Source organism: Panulirus ornatus, chromosome 70, assembly GCF_036320965.1.
Source record: "Panulirus ornatus isolate Po-2019 chromosome 70, ASM3632096v1, whole genome shotgun sequence".
Taxonomy (NCBI): Eukaryota; Metazoa; Arthropoda; class Malacostraca; order Decapoda; family Palinuridae; genus Panulirus; species Panulirus ornatus.
The window spans coordinates 2,643,383-2,660,517 of NC_092293.1; positions in this window are offsets into that span (position 1 = coordinate 2,643,383).

The following is a 17,135-nucleotide window of genomic DNA, read 5'->3' on the forward strand; positions in this document are numbered from 1 at the left end:
CGATACTATTCTGGTATCATGTGGCTCGATGGCGCAGGATCACCAACTGAAATGCAAAGAAAATGGAGAAAGCCGCCCAAACGTATCATGAAGGCCGTGCAAGAGAAGATCGAGAGGAATCGGTTGAGAGACGATATCGCTCACAGTATATTGAAATTTATACCCAAGACTTCCCCTGATCTCCAGACACAGCCAGTCACAGAGACCACCAGCCCCGCTTCCCAGTCACAGCAAGTCACAGAGACCACCAGCCCCGCCCCCCAGACACAGTCAGTCACAGAGACCACCAGCACCGCTCCCCAGACACAGCCAGTCACAGAGACCACCAGCCCCGCTCTCCAGACACAGCCAGACACAAAGCCCACCAGCCCCGTCCCCCACACAGAGCCACAAGATCCTGATATTGAGGAAGCAAATGAATTTCTCGATGATTTTTTGCTTTCACTGGAGAAGAACTGATGAGTTCCTTATAGACAAGACAAAATGTTAAAAAAGGAATCTATATAAGTTCACTTATGGAGTGAGATCTTTGACGGAGCTGTGCTGCCTATAGCACAGCCTACCAAAGGGTGATCTTTGCTGTCGTGCAGTAACCTCATGAGGGCGGAGTCCGGCTACACTTTCTTTACCGAGGAAAAGATCTCTGCACTAATATTGAGTTTTTCCGTTGGCGTCAGGGTAAACACCCATCCCCCCCGAAGCTTGGTTACCTTTCCGTGGTGGGGGGGACTTCATGGATTGGGCAGTAGCAACCATCGTTGGTTGCTTCTGTTCAATCCATGAACGAAAAACCAAGCATCTTGAGCGTAATTGTCGTATAAATTCACTTGGTGTCAAAACTGACGCGAAAGTGGTTGTCTCAATTTTGTCAGAAATGTTTGTGCGTTTCGGCCTGATGGCGGGAGTCGGTTTGGCGCTGTGGTCATGAGGGAATACGAGGAAGATTGGCAACCGTCCCAGAAGTAGCTACAGTGAGGCCCAGCAGCTGTCCCTAATACTGTGGAAGGCACTCATGTAAGGTGTGCAGTGAGGCGCAGCAGTAACAAGGGAAACGGACAACCAAAACATCAATCTTGATCATCAGGAGGCTATCCAATGCTCAGAGTAGATAAGGACGATTATTGTATGGCTTCGCTCAGAGGATGAAAATCTTATCCGTGAAAATCAACAAGTAAAATAACTAGTAGTTAGTGGTAGTGAAGTGGAATTACCGTATTTCTGTGGTCTTAATAGTAAAACGAAACTTTTCGTTTTCTCCATCAATCTAGAGGTGTTGTAGACCACCATCCTTAAGGTTGTAAGGTAATGGTAACTACAAGGTTATGACCTCAGCAAATTTGTGATGGAAAGTGCAGGAAATGTGGTAATGTGTATGATATAAATGATATATAGTTGTATGATAAATGTGTAGTAAAATTTTGTCTTCTCTGTTCCCGTTCATTAATTCAAATACAGGTAAGTTTTCTCTCTAACGAGGTGGGATAAGCTACGTGCACTCGGCTTGTAAATGTGGTGACTTTCCCTTCATTACCACAATGGTGTGCTGAACTGAAGATGTAGAATTCCGTAGACGAAACTAAGATGGGAAATCAATCTACATCAAAAATTGATCGTGTGCATCTTTAGATGGACATAAAACAAACGGACAGAGGGGCACACTGGAGCAAATAAATTTCAATATCAACACTTAAAGTAGGTCTTTCAACTAGTTATGACTTTAAAGCCAACATTTTCTAGCCAAGGTTTAGATAGCACCTAAACTAATCCCCACGACCTTACCTTAAGAAATATTTTCAGAAGGTACTGTCTGAACATATTTCTAAGGTAAGATCATTTAGGTTTGTTTTAGATGCTACCCTAACGTAGACTAGAAAATGTTTCCTTTGCTTCAGAGCCCCAGCTACGTAGACGGGCTACTGTTGATATTAAACAGTAACAGAAAGGAGATAAAACTGAGATGAAATGAATAAAAATATAGAATGGGTCAGTTGAAAGTTGAAGTATTTGCTAAATACAGTTTTTGACAGATCCAAATGCATCCTAAGGTCAGTCACTTAAATCACAATGCTGAATATTGTTTTAATTGTTGGAACTAGTTACAGGAAGTAAAAATATCAAACTTAAAGGGATGCCATTACAATAATTTCATATACCTGTATAGGATCTCTTAAACTTCTTTTCCCTAAAGCTGAATGGATTTAAGTCGTTTAATCTGCTCTCTGAATTTATTTCTCAGACCAGTAATCATCTTTGGAGATTACCTCAGTAATTTCTCAATTCAATGTCTTCCTTTTCAAGTTAGTTGACGGACACAGCAGTACAATATCCAAGCTCGGATGGCTATGTTTTGGGAAGGCTAGAGGTCAGGTTATGCAAGAATGTTAGAAATGCTTCCATCAGTTTCTACCCTATCTACTCTAAATATTTTGGGTTATTAGAACTTAAAGATTTATGAGTAAATAATACTGAAAGTTGGTTTAATGTTGCCTGACCCAACATAACAACTCCTTGGTAATGGTGACCTGATGAAGGATACTGAACCTAACCTAACCTATATTAACACCTGACTAGTGATTATATGTTCAAGGATGCCTTAGCTATCCTAACTTTAACGTTAAGCTCTATCTCACTTTCCTTAACCTGTATTTTAAGGATAACATCAAAAGGGAAACTCTTTAACATCGACGATAATATATTCTATGTACTCAAGTGATTAAAGTGGGTGGAGCCGTTCCAACATTACTTAGTAAAAATGGGCCTGGATAAGCAACACAAACGTATCAGGGTTTTATGATTTTTTTTTATTTTCTGTTTGATTTTGTTGAAGAACAAATTTCATTCTTTCTTGAAAACTTATTGCCCTCTAGATATAATTCAATTTACCACTTTCTCAATGGAATAAATACAAAGGTTTTCACCACTATTCAGTATTCTATCTTTCTTTAATGAGCACCTCTTTTGTACGTATAATTCACTCCTGCCATTTTATTGATATTTGCACACACACACACACACACACACATACACACACACACACACACACACACACACACACACACACACACACACACACACACATGATTAAACAAGGCATTTGATTCTTGTCCCGTTCTTATGCTATATCTATGTTGCTTAAGTATTACAGAAAGATCTTTACCAGTCTGACCAACATAAAATGTCTTGTTTAATCATTTTAAAAACTATGATCATTGTATTGACTAGAGTAACGCCATCTCAGTTATTAACTCTAATTCTTTTACCAAGAGAAATATCATTGATTCTTCTATTACTAAATACAAAAGAATTATAATCTTGATATTTGTGATGGTCTATACAAATTAGATAACTTTATTGTTGATAAGATTTGTAAAATGATAAGTTTATGAACACTCGTTGTATGTTTTGGACAATCATATGTTTACCAAAAGGCGTCCTAGCTTCGTCTCTTCGATGTATATCAACTGACTGTTGTATTTCTCTCCTGTGTCTCCCCTGATGATGTGATTATTACACGAAAGTGCACTTGGGAAATTTTCGTGTTTCATTTTCCCCGTGGACTCATAGGAATATCTTGATCACGCCCAAAATTGTGATCCTTTCCAACATATATATATATATATATATATATATATATATATATATATATATATATATATATATATATATATATATATATATATATATATTGGAAAGTATCACAATTTTGTGCGTGATCAAGCGATCTCTGTTTGAGAGAGTTAAATTATCATCATTTCAATCTATGTTCCATAGGGCATTACGTATTTGCAGTCCATAGTTTACTGATAATGTGCTTAAGAGGATATATTCCATTGGATCTAAGTTGAAGTAAACTAGATCTTTCACTAATAAATCCCTTAAATTAGCAAAGAAATCATTTTATAGAGTTGAGCCCATACCTTCCACCGACACGAAGAATATTTTAGTTCTCCCTTTTGATAATAACTTTACTTTTCTTCCCATATTGCTTACATCCTTTAATGTAAATGTTGCCTTCAGCAACAATATTATCATGAAGAATATCTTAATCAGGAACTCACCAAAAAATTCTTCTGGGAGCATCTATAAAGTGCCATGTAGAAACTGTGATAAGTTTTATGTTGTGCAGACTGGTAAGGATATTTCTGTTAGACTTAAGCAACATAAATATAGTATAAGAAAAGGAAAAGAATCGAAACTTGTTTAATCAAGTTAAAAACTATGACCATTTTATTGAGTGGAGTAATGCCATATCAGCTATTAACTCTAACTCCAGTACCACGAGAAATACCATTGAATCTTCTATTATTAAATACACAAAGAATTATGACTTTGATATTGATAAAGGTCTATATATATTGGACAACTTTATTGTTGATATGATTTGCAAACAATCCGCCTTCTTGTCCACATAATAAGTCTATGATACACTAGTTGTCTGTCTTGGACAATCGCATGTTTGCCAAATGGCCTCCTAGCTACGTTTATTCGTTATATATCAACTAATTGATATATATATATATATATATATATATATATATATATATATATATATATATATATATATATATATATATATATATATATATATATATATATATATATATATATATATATATATATATATATTATATATATATATATATATATATATATATATATATATATATATATATATATATATTTCTTTCAAACTATTCGCCATTTCCCGCATTAGCGAGGTAGCGTCAAGAACAGAGGACTGGGCCTTTGAGGGAATACCCTCACCTGGCCCAATTCTCTGTTCCTTCTTTTGGAAAATTAAAAAAAAAAAAAAAAAAAAAAAAACGAGAGGGGAGGATTTCCAGCCCCCCGCTCCCTCCCCTTTTAGTCGCCTTCTACGACACGCAGGGAATACGTGGGAAGTATTCTTAATCCCCTATCCCCAGGGATAATAAATATATATACATATATATATATATAATTTTTTTTTGCTTTGTCGCTGTCTCCCGCGTTTGCGAGGTAGCACAAGGAAACAGACGAAAGAAATGGCCCAACCCACCCCCATACACATGTATATACATACGTCCACACACGCAAATATACATACCTACACAGCTTTCCATGGTTACCCCAGACGCTTCACATGCCCTGATTCAATCCACTGACAGCACGTCAACCCCGGTATACCACATCGATCCAATTCACTCTATTCCTTGCCCTCCTTTCACCCTCCTGCATGTTCAGGCCCCGATCACTCAAAATCTTTTTCACTCCATCTTTCCTCCTCCAATTTGGTCTCCCACTTCTCCTCGTTCCCTCCACCTCCGACACATATATCCTCTTGGTCAATCTTTCCTCACTCATTCTCTACATGTGCCCAAACCATTTCAAAACACCCTCTTCTGCTCTCTCAACCACGCTCTTTTTATTTCACACATCTCTCTTACCCTTACGTTACTTACTCGATCAAACCACATCACACCACACATTGTCCTCAAACATCTCATTTCCAGCACATCCATCCTCCTGCGCACAACTCTATCCATAGCCCACGCCTCGCAACCATACAACATTGTTGGAACCACTATTCCTTCAAACATACCCATTTTTGCTTTCCGAGATAATGTTCTCGACTTCCACACATTCTTCAATGCTCCCAGGATTTTCGCCCCCTCCCCCACCCTATGATCCACTTCCGCTTCCATGGTTCCATCCGCTGCCAGATCCACTCCCAGATATCTAAAACACTTCACTTCCTCCAGTTTTTCTCCATTCAAACTTACCTCCCAATTGACTTGACCCTCAACCCTACTGCACCTAATTACCTTGCTCTTATTCACATTTACTCTCAACTTTCTTCTTTCACATACTTTACCAAACTCAGTCACCAGCTTCTGCAGTTTCTCACATGAATCAGCCACCAGCGCTGTATCATCAGCGAACAACAACTGACTCACTTCCCAAGCTCTCTCATCCCCAACAGACTTCATACTTGCCCCTCTTTCCAAAACTCTTGCATTCACCTCCCTAACAACCCCATCCATAAACAAATTAAACAACCATGGAGACATCACACACCCCTGCCGCAAACCTACATTCACTGAGAACCAATCACTTTCCTCTCTTCCTACACGTACACATGCCTTACATCCTCGATAAAAACTTTTCACTGCTTCTAACAACTTGCCTCCCACACCATATATTCTTAATACCTTCCACAGAGCATCTCTATCAACTCTATCATATGCCTTCTCCAGATCCATAAATGCTACATACAAATCCATTTGCTTTTCTAAGTATTTCTCACATAGATTCTTCAAAGCAAACACCTGATCCACACATCCTCTACCACTTCTGAAACCACACTGCTCTTCCCCAGTCTGATGCTCTGTACATGCCTTCACCCTCTCAATCAATACCCTCCCATATAATTTACCAGGAATACTCAACAAACTTATACCTCTGTAATTTGAGCACTCACTCTTATCCCCTTTGCCTTTGTACAATGGCACTATGCACGCATTCCGCCAATCCTCAGGCACCTCACCATGAGTCATACATACATTAAATAACCTTACCAACCAGTCAATAATACATATATATATATATATATATATATATATATATATATATATATATATATATATATATATATATATATATATATATATATATATATATGTACATGATTCGTACTGTCTGCCCTTGTTAACTTCCGTCGCCACCCCGCCACACATGAAATGACAACCCCCTGCTCCCCCATGTGCGCAAGGTAGCACTAGGAAAAGACAACAAAGGCCACATTCGTTCACACTCAGTCTCTAGCTGTCATGGATAATGCACCGAAATCACAGCTCCCTTTTCACATCCAAGGCCCGTAAAACTTTCCATGGTTTACCCCAGACGCTTCACATGCCCTGGTTCAATCCATTGACAACACTTCGACCCCGGTACACCACATCGTTCCAATTCATTCTATTCCTTGCACACCTTTCATCATCCACCATGTTCAGGCCCCGATCACACAAAATCTTTTCACTCCATCTTTCCACTTCCAATTTGGTCTCCCACTACTCCTCGTTCCCTCTACCTATGACGCATATATCCTCTTTGTCAAACTTTCCTCACTCATTCTCTCCATGTGGCCAAACCATTTCAAAACACCCCCTTCTGCGCTCTGAACCACACTCATTTTGTTACCATACACCTCTCTTACCCTTTCATTACTTACTCGATCAAACCACCTCATACCACATATTGTCCTCAAACATCTCATTTCCAGTACATCCACCCTCCTCCGCACAACTCTATCTATAGCCCACGCCTCCCAACCATATGATATTGCTGGAACCACTATTCCTTCAAACATACCCATTTTTGCTTTCCAAGATAACGTTCTCGACTTCCACACATTCTTCAACGCTCCCAGAATTTTCGCCCCCTTCCCCATCCTATGATTCACTTCCACTTCCATGGCTCCATCCGCTGCCAAATCCACTCACAGATATCTAAAACACTTCACTTCCTCCAGTTTTTCTCCATTCAAACTTACCTCCCAATTGACTTGACCCTCAACCCTACTGTACCTAATAACCTCGCACTTATTCACATTTACTTTCAGCTTTCTTCTTTCACACACTTTACCAAACTCAGTAACCAGCTTCTGCAATTTCTCACCCGAATCATCCACCAGTGCTGTATCATCAGCGAACAACAACTGACTCACTTCCCAAGCTCCCTCATCCACAACAGACTGCATACTTGCACATCTTTCCAAAACTCTTGCATTCACCTCCCAAACAGCCCCATCCATAAACAAATTAAACAACCATGGAGATATCACACACCCCTGCCGCAAACCAACATTCACCAACTTAACTGAGACTGTGTCCCCTCTAATTGCGGTAAATTACCATATGACTTTAACGGCACCAGCCAGCAGGAAAAATGTCAGATATAGGAGTGACTGAATATATTGCCATACATATCATATTTATTCCCGAGGATAGGGGAAAAAGAATACTTCCCACGCATTCCTCACGTGTCGTAGAAGGCGACTAAAGGGGACGGGAGCGGGGGGTTAGAAATCCTCCCCTCCTTGTATTTTACTTTCTAAGAGGAGAAACAGAAGAAGGAGTCACGCGAGGAGTGCTCATCCTCCTCAAAGGCTCAGACTGGGGTGTCTAAATGTGTGTGGATGTAACCAAGATGAGAAAAAAGGAGAGATAGGTAGTATGTTTGCGGAAAGGAACCTGGATGATTTGGCTCTGAGTGAAACGAAGCTCAAGGGTAAAGGGGAAGAGTGGTTTGGGAATACCTTGGGAGTAAAGTCAGGGGTTAGTGAGAGGACAAGAGCAAGGGAAGGAGTAGCACTACTCCTGAATCCCTGAATCAGGAGTTGTGGGAGTATGTGATAGAGTATAAGAAAGTAAATTCTAGATTGATATGGGTAAAACTGAAAGTTGATGGAGAGAGATGGGTGATCATTGGTGCATATGCACCTGGGCATGAGAAAGATCATGAGAGGCAAGTGTTTTGGGAGCAGCTGAAAGAGTGTGTTAGTGGTTTTGATGCACAGGACAGGGTTATAGTGATGTATGATTTGAATGCAAAGGTGAGTAATGTGGCAGTTGAGGGAATAATTTGTATACATGGGGTGTTCAGTGTTGTAAATGGAAATGGTGAAGAACTTGTATATCTATGTGCTGAAAAAGGATTCTTGATTGGGAATACCTGGTTTAAAAAGAGAGATATACATAATGAAACGTATGTAAGTAGGAGAGATGGCCAGAGAGCGTTATTGGATTACGTGTTAGTTGATAGGCGCGCGAAAGAGAGACTTTTGGATGTTAATATGCTGAGAGGTGCAACTGGAGGGATGTCTGATCATTATCTTGTGGAGGCGAAGGTGAAGATTTGTAGAGGTTTTCAGAAAAGAAGAGAGAATGTTGGGGTGAAGAGAGTAGTGAGAGCAAGTGAGCTTGGGAAGGAGCCTTGTGTGAGGAAGTACCAGGAGAGGCTGAGTACAGAATGGAAAAAGGTGAGAACAAAGGAGGTAAGGGTAGTGGTGGAGGAATGGGGTGTATTTAGGGAAGCAGTGATGGCTTGCGCAAAAGATGCTTGTGGCATGAGGAGCGTGGGAGGTGGGCAGATTAGAAAGGGTAGTGAGTGGTGGGATGAAGAAGTAAGATTGTTAGTGAAAGAGAAGAGAGAGGCGTTTGGACGACTTTTGCAGGGAAATAATGCAAATGAGTGGGAGATGTATGAAAGAAAGAGGCAGGAGGTCAAGAGAAAGGTGCAAGAGGTGAAAAAGAGGGCAAATGAAAGTTGGGGTGAGAGAGTATCATTGAATTTTAGGGAGGATAAAAAGAAGTTTTTGAAGGAGGTAAATAAAGTGCGCAAGACAAGGAAACAAATGGGAAGTTCAGTGAAGGGGGCTATTGGGGAAGTGATAACAAGTAGTGGTGATGTGAGAAGGAGATGGAGTGAGTATTTTGAATGTTTGTTGAATGTGTTTGATGATAGAGTGGCAGATATAGGATGTTCTGGTCTAGGTGGTGTGCAAAGTGAGACGGTAATGTCATGTTATCTTTATTGTCACGGTGGTTGTATTGTCATCGTGGCTATACAGTCATGTTGGCTATATTGTCATTAAGATAACATTGTTATGGTAACTATATTGCCATGGTGGCTGTATATTTTCATAGTAGGATGATTTTATTATGGCGATTGTATTGCATTTCTGAGTATATTGTCATGGTGACTGTGTTGCCATAATATCTATATTGTCATTTAATTTGTTGAATTGATGGAAATATTGTGTAAGAAACGGTACTGTCATGTTATCTGTATTGTCACGGTGGTTGTATTGTCATTGTAACTATATAGTCATGTTAGCTATATTGTCATTAACATTACATTGTTATGGTAACTGTATAGCCTTTGTGGCTGTATTGTTAGGTCACTATATTGCCATGATGGCTATTTGCCATTTTTGTTATATAACAAGGAGGTGACTGTCTTTCCATGTTGGCAATATTGTCAGAATAGCTATATTGTCGAGTAGTAGGTATATATATTTCTATTCTGGCGTTATATTATAATGATGGCAATAATAACGTTTTGGAGATATAGTGTCTTGGCAGCTGAACTCTTATTGTAGATATTTTTCAATTTGCATATTACATCATGGTAGCTACATAGTCAAGGTTACTATATTTTCATGGTAGCTACATTGTCATGGTGAAGACATTGGCATGGTGGCTGTATTGTTATTTTCAATATAATGCCGTCCTGGCTTCATTATCTTGGTCGCTATATCAACTTGATGGTTATATTGCTATGGTTAATTTTGTCGTTCGGGATATATTTTGTTATTAGCTACAATATTGTTGTCATTATATTATCATGATAATAATATTCTCATGGCGGCTTATTTGGTATTGTAAGTGTAAGTGAATGAATATCATCTCATCATGTCACTTAAATTGTCATGGTTTTTACAATGTGATATTGTTTATGTCAACCTGCTGATTATATAATCATGATTGGTGTATGATTATGGTAACTATATTGTAATGCCGTTTTATTTCATTGTGATAATTTTGTCATGTTGACTACAATCACATGACAGCTATAATGTTATGACTATATTATAATGTTAAATCCTGTCTGAGTCACTGTTCTTTCACAGAGATTATATTGTCCTGAAGTCTATATGTTTTCTATGATCGGAAAGCGACTATTCATTTACAGTATCTATACTGCCAGGTGGTTATATTGCATTTGTGAATATAAGTTGGATGTTCCTATATTTTTGCTTTGACTATATTATCATATCATCTATATGATCATGGTAGTTTTATTGTTATAGTGAATACATTGTCGTCGTGACTATATTATCATAATGGCTAAATTGTCATAGCTAATATGTTGACATGGGGGCTATCTTTTCATGATATTTACAAAGTCATTGTAAGATTGGTATCAAAGTGACTCTAATGTGCTGGCGATTGATTTATAACGTGACATTATCGTCAGGATGGCTGTATTGTCATGGTGGCTATATTGTCGTTTGCTGTATTTTCAATTTTACGCTTTTGTGAAGATAGCTTTAATGTCAGTGTAGCTATAGTGTCATGGAGATTATATATTCATAGTGGTAATATCGTCATTATGAACATATTGTCATTTTGGCTATCTTCTTATTTTCGTTACAGTACTATCGTGTATATATCGTCACCTTGGCTATATTAGCAATGTGATATATTTTGTAGGTGCTATATTGTCATTTTTTAATCATGCATATTTTGTCATAAGTGATACATTATCATGATAAATATAATATTCCGGTGACTATATATTGACCTTGTGACTATATTGTTATTATGACTAATCTCATGTTGGATATCTTGCCAAGATGACTACATTGTATTATCTACTCATAAATCTCTAAGTTCTGATAACCCAAAAATTTTAAGAGTAGATAGGGTAGAAACTGATGGAAGCCATTTCTAACATTCTTACATAACCTGACCTCTAGCCTTCCCAAAACATATCCATCCCAGCTTGGATATTGTACTGCTGTGCTCGTCAACTAATTTGAAAAGGAAGACATTGAATGGAGAAATTACTGAGGTAATCTCCAAAGATGATTACTGGTCTGAGAAACAAATTCAGAAAGCAGATTAAACGACTTAAATCCATTCAGCTTTACGGAAAAGAAGTTTAAGAGATCCTATACAGGTATATGAAGTTATTGTAATGGCATCCCTTTAAGCTTGATATTTTTACTTCCTGTAACTAGTTCCAACAATTAAAACAATATTCAGCGTTGTGATTTAAGTGACTGAATTTAGGATGCATTTGGATCTGTCAAAAATTGTATCTAGCAAATACTTCAACTTTCAACTGACCCATTCTATCTTTTTTATTCATTTCATCTCAGTTTTATCACCTTTCTGTTACTGTTTAATATCAACAGTAGCGTGTCTACGTAGTTGGGGCTCTGAAGCAAAGGAAACTTTTTCTAGCCTAGGTTAGGTTAGCATCTAAACCAAACCTAAATGACCTTACCTTAGAAATATGTTCAGACAGTACCTTCTGAAAATATTTCTTAAGGTAAGGTCGTGGGGGTTAGTTTAGGTGCTAACTAAACCTTGGCTAGAAAAAGTTTGCTTTAAAGCCACAACTATTTGAAAGGCCTATTTTAAGTGGTGATATTGGAATTCATTTGCTCCAGTGTGCTCCTCTGTCCGTTTGTTTTATGTCCATCTAAATATTCATACGTTCAATTTTTGATGTAGATTGATTTCCTATCTTAGTTTCGTCTACGGAATTCTACTTCTTCAGTTCAGCACACCATTGTGGTAATGAAGGGAAAGTCACCACATTTACAAGCCGAGTGCACGTAGCTTATCCCACCTCGTTAGAGAGAAAACTTACCTGTGTTTGAATTAATGAACGGGCAAAGAGAAGACAAAATTCTAATACACATTTATTATACAACTATATAATTTATATCATATACATTATCACATTTCCTGCACTTTCCATCACAAATTTGCTGAGGTCATAACCTTGAAGTTACCATTACCTTACAACCTTAAGGATGGTGGTCTACAACACCTCTAGATTGATGGAGAAAACGAAAAGTTTCGTTTTACTATTAAGACCACAGAAATACGGTAATTCCACTTCACTACCACTAACTACTAGTTATTTTACGTGTTGATTTTCACGGATATGATTTTCATCCTCTAAGCGAAGCCATACAATAATCGTCCTTATCTACTCTGAGCATTGGATAGCCTCCTGATGATCAAGATTGCTGTTTTGGTTGTCCGTTTCCCTTGTTACTGCTGCGCCTCACTGCACACCTTACATGAGTGCCTTCCACAGTATTAGGGACAGCTGCTGGGCCTCACTGTAGCTACTTCTGGGACGGTTGCCAATCTTCCTCGTATTCCCTCATGACCACCGCGCCAAACCGACTCCCGCCATCAGGCCGAAACGCAGACATTTCTGACAAAATTGAGACAACCACTTTCGCGTCAGTTTTGACACCAAGTGAATTTATACGACAATTACGTTCAAGATGCTTGGTTTTTCGTTCATGGATTGAACAGAAGCAACCAACGATGGTTGCTACTGCCCAATCCATGAAGTCCCCCCCACCACGGAAAGGTAACCAAGCTTCGGGGGGGATGGGTGTTTACCCTGACGCCAACGGAGAAACTCAATACAATATTTTCATTATAACTTTCCTTAATCTTGAAAAACGAATCAATGAGAGGGATGAATAGCCCCAGCCATATGAAGATTGGCTAACCGAGTCCTTGCGCAAAGTGATTTCTTTGAGGGTTGCTTTATGGAAGGCACGGTAGCGTCGGAAGAGTTTCATTTTTTCTTTGAAGACGAAGGAAATTATCCCCGTGAATTTATGTATTTTTTTTTTTTTTTTTTGGGGGGGGGGGGGGGTCGGCGGGATAATGTTCCCATATTTTTTCTTTCTTTGTTTTTCAACGTCCCTACGTAGATATTATGTGCCATCCACTACTGGGAGAAAGCCAGACTTCCGCCAGATTAACGTTATCCTTGGCGAGGCGAAACTAAAGTTGTCTTGGTGTTGGTTCCTTAGTGATAACTCAAACACAAACACAAACACACCTCCAGTGTCCACTCTAGGGCCGTTTTCTCCTGCGGCACCAACAGGAAGAAAGAACTCAGGTTCCTCACCAACTGAATCTTTTGGCACGGGGAGCGTGTGTCATCTCGACACGCCTTTTAACGCCCGTACGAGGTGCGGAGTGTAGTCGGTCTGTAACGTAGGACATGTCATGTGTTATTGGTCCCAGTCGGTCTAGAACGCTGGGCCTGACATGTGTTGGGGGACCAAGTCGGTCTTGAATGGTGGGCCTGACGTGTGTTGGGGGACCAAGTCGGTCTTGAATGGTGGGTCTGACAGGTCTTGAGACCTGCCATGTCTCCCTGAAGGTGGGCCTGACAAGTGGGGTGGGCTGCATTTCCTCATGGATGGTGGGTCTGGTAGGGAGTGTGGGCTGCAGTGCCACTTGAGTGGGCGAGGTCACTTGGTCAGCATCAGTGGGACGGTGAGATTTCACTTTTGCACAGCGACCGTTGATGGAGAGTGGTGTCACGTCAGCAAGAAGTGCCTTCTTGTAGGAGGCATAGCAGGAGTACTGGATGACGGCAATCCCGCGGTGGTTCTCGTAGGTCGTGTAGGACTGCATGTCGAAGCGAACGATGTCGCCGAACTGCTTGAAGAATTCCCAGACGTTCGACCTTGAGATTTTGTATGGAACGTTGACGACCCTGATGGTATACCTCTGCAGGACGGTTTTGAGAACCCCTTGCAACTGCTCGTTGGTGGGCACGATGACATGTATGTCGTCATCATCGCAGCCCAACTCATCTATATGTGGGAGTCGGGTCTCGTGTGGTGGACGGTCCAGCAAATCCTCCTCATCGTGGAAAGGCAGGTAGGCCTGGTCAAGGAGGGCGACCCAGAGCACCTGCTGCTGCTCGACCACCTCCACAACTGAGCTTTTAGCAAAAACTTCCATGTTGAAGATACTATGATTGCGTTGTGCACTTTACGAAGTAACCTCGGTTATCCTTGTATGTCCACAAATATAGTGAGTCTATATTGATATGGAAAAATATAGTAAGGTACCCCCATGCTCTAATATCCTACATAGAAATAAAAGCATAGTCGACTTTATACAAACAAAAGCATAGTCGACTTCGGCGATTTTGAATGCAGAGACCATCTAAAATATTGTAGGTGGGTTAATGGTTGTTACATGGTGACCAGGGGTACAGGTGGATGGGACAGACTGGATATAGTGAAGATCGATAGGTGGGACAGACAGGGTATAGTGAACATCCATAGATGGGACAGACTGGGTACAGTGAAGATTGAGAGATGGGACAGACAGGGTATAGTGAATATCCATAGATGGGAGAGACAGGGTGTAGTGAAGATGCATACATGGGACTGACAGGGTACAGTGAAGATTCGTAGATGGGACAGACAGGGTATAGTGAAGATCCATAGATGGGACAGACAGGGTATAGTGAAGATCGATAGATGGGACAGACTGGTTATATTGGCGATCGATAGATGGAAATGTTGGCACAAACAAACAATGGCCAGGTGGTCCTGAGTAGCAGATCTCTGTTACTTGCAGGCCAGAACTTAATAATGGTGAGAGATAATGGTGTCTCCCTCTGTAGTGAACATGATATTGAGAGATAATGGTGTCTCCCTCTGTAGTGAACATGATGGTGAGAGATAATGGTGTCTCCCTCTGTAGTGAACATGATGGTGAGAGACAATGGTGTCTCCCTCTGTTCTGAACATGATGAGAGATGATGGTGTCTCCCTCTGTAGTGAACATGACGGTGAGAGATAATGGTGTCTCCCGCTGTGGTGAACATGACGGTGAGAGATAATGGTGTCTCTCTCTGTAGTGAACATGACGGTGAGAGATAATGGTGTCTCTCTCTGTAGTGAACATGACGGTGAGAGATAACGGAGTCTCTCTCTGCAGTAAACATGATGGTGAGAGATAATGGTGTCTCTCTCTGTAGTGAACATGACGGTGAGAGATAATGGTGTCTATGATTCGGTACGTAGAACTCACATGAGATTAATCAGATATAAGATTATAAGCAGAAAAAGATGTTATCTATGTGTGATATGTAAGAGGAGGAAAACTACTCCCACACATCACATTTTACACACATTTCCACAGGACAAAGTAAGGTAAGGGGTATTGCTGTGATGGAATTGGTAAGACATTCATAAATATAAACGTAGGATGGGATAAATCTAAGACAAGTAGATAACAAACAACCACATTTTTCTACAAACTCAACAAAGACAAAGGCGAATTTTTTAGATATCAAGAATTACATACCATATTTCCCCAATACCTACAGTTTTGTAATTAACGAAAAACATATTCTTGAGCTTACTTATTGACAAGTCATTAATGCTAGTTAACTTTGTTTTCAAGCTCATTATTGTTAGAGTATTTCCCATCACCTCTTATCTGCATAATCACTTCATCAGGATCATTAGGCTTACGTGGACCAATTACAGGATATGTTTGTAAATATGTTGCTTTAATGTTAAAGAATGAAATATGTCCTGGTTGATATGGCATGATTGTTGATGAAACCGTCCAGTTGATTTGGTCCCTAACATTGTGTTTAATGTTACCTATATATGTTATTGCTCATAGTTGTCTCAAGTCGTGCGTACAAGACTTTATCCTTGGGAAAAACATGAAAAACAAGTTTTGGATTATTTTCTTTTTTTCTTTTTTCAAACTGAAAACTCACTGTAAAGTTTTCGTCAACAGACAGCCAGACAGCGCAAGGGTAATTAGTACCACCAGCTGTTGACAACACCCACAATTAAGCAGCCATTGCTCACGCGAGATTACTCCTGCTTTCCTGTTTTTATTATGTAGTCTTTGTATCACTACGTAAACACACACACACACACACACACACACACACACACACACACACATACACACACCATTATATTTCCACTACAAGCTACATTACACTCTCCCCTAGATGCAATTCTGCCTAGTGTAGACCCTCTACCGTAACCTGCCATCTTCACTCTGTTGGTGTTTCATCTTCACTACACCAGTGCTTCAACTTCACTCTGTTAATCTATCATCTAGGATATTAAATCAATGAGGAAACGCTAGTCCACTATATTTTTGTGTGGCTTCACTATATTTTTGCAAGTGCTGGTCTATGAAAGTTTACTTCGTCAAGTAAATCACTCATCTCACCAGATCGCAGAAATGACTCACGTCCGCGCTGCCCATCGGTACCCTGGCAAGGAATCCTTCCTTGAATTTTTCGAGGCTCACATCCAGCAAACCGGGGCTGTTAAAGATTGTATAAGCCGAACTGAGCTATATTTGCGATACTGTGAATTCTGCGAAGGGTTCGGGTACGAGAAAGCTGCCGTCCTGAACGTCGGCAGAACACTGGGACGGTGGGGCATCAAGGCAGATCGCAGACTTGGAGGACGCAACGGCCGCCACCAGGAGTACGCCTACACCAGAATTGCCTGGTTGTCCGGCAGTGAGGGCCTGGCCCAG